Here is a 1,636-nt window from a genome sequence, read left to right on the forward strand (position 1 = left end):
TGATTTTTTACAGAGAGGAAGGGAGAGAGACAGAGAGTTAGAAATATCGATGAGAGAGAAACATCGATCAGCTGCCTCCTGCACATCTCCTACTGAGGATGTGCCCGCAACCCAAGTACATGCCCTTGACCGGAATCGAACCTGGGACCTTTCAGTCCGCAAGCCAACGCTCTATCCACTGAGCCAAACCGGTTTCGGCGAGTTCTTTATATATTTTGGAAATTAACCCCTTATCAGTTGTATCATTGGCAAATATGTTCTGCCAATGCAGTGGGTTCCCTTTTCATTTTGATGATGGTTCCTTCTGCAGTGCAGGTTTTTAGTTTGATGTACAGTATTCGTTTACTGACAGAGCGCCACCTGGTGTTGAGCAGCCAGTCCATTTCGGAGGACTGAGGGCTACAGAGTGGGGCCTACACATCCCTGTGTCCATCCAGCCGCCAGGGAGTTTCACAAAGACTCAAATACATAACAGCAAACTGCAGTATGTTCTGGAAGACAAAGGAAGGATACCACGTAGAGATATAATGGGGGACCTTGCTGAGATGTGGGGGTCAGGGGATGCTCACTTAAGGAAGTGGCTGTAAAGAGAGACCTCTAGGGACAGGAAGGTTGGGAGGGTGAAGTCTGTGCTAGGCCGAGGCCATAGCACAGCACAAAGGCTCGAAGGACAGCCCATTGAGGGACCGATAGGTAATTGCAGGTGTGAGAAGTCAGCAGGGACCACGTGGAGCAGCGCCCCAAACGCCACCTTAACAAGTGTGATGTGGTCCTCAGCATAGCTGGGAGCCAGGGAGGGCGCTGGAGCTGAGGGAGGGAGGGAAAGGTGGCGGGAGTCAAGCTTTACAATTAGCGGCCCAATAAATGGCGCTTTAGTCTGTGGCTATTTTAAAAAATATACATTTTTATTGATTTCGGAGAGGAAGGGAGAGGGAGAGAGAGATAGAAACATCAATGATGAGAGAGAATCATTGATCAGCTGCCTCCTCCACGCCCCCTAATGGGGATTGAGCCCACAACCCGGGGATGTGCCCTTGACCAGAATCGAACCCGGGACCCTTCAGCCCGCAGGCCGACACTCTATCCACTGAGCCAAACCAGCTAGGGCTGTGGCTACTTTAGAACTTTTCCCTTTTCTGCAGCAGGCCTTTCACCCTTTTTAAACCCCAACTTTTCATTATGAAAATTTTCAAAAATACCAACAAGTTGGAAGAAGCACACAAGGAAACGCTAGGTCATTGTTAACGTCTTGCCATATTTGCTTTATCTACATACGGGCGAGGTTTGTGCTGAAACATTTGAAAGTGAATTGTAGACTTCGTGACATTTTCTGATTTCTTTCATTTTGTTACACAACACGTTGGACGTTTCTGGTCATGAAGAACTTCATTCTCCACCGGAGATTATCAAAGTTTGGACATTGGCTCACTCCCACTGCCCTCTGCAGCTGGGGAAGGGGTGGTGGTGGTGGGGGGGTTCTTTCCCCAGAAGTGGCAACATTGCCCTCCCAAGGCAGAAATGCCAGCTGCCAGGGCATCATAGAAAATGTTGACCTTGTTTGAGGCGCTCCTCTCAACAGAACATCCACCCAGCTGGCACCTGGAGAAAGGGAGCCAGTTCCAACCCTCCACCCCCA

The sequence above is a fragment of the Myotis davidii genome, unplaced genomic scaffold (assembly GCF_000327345.1).
Source record: "Myotis davidii unplaced genomic scaffold, ASM32734v1 scaffold306, whole genome shotgun sequence".
NCBI classification, from domain to species: Eukaryota; Metazoa; Chordata; class Mammalia; order Chiroptera; family Vespertilionidae; genus Myotis; species Myotis davidii.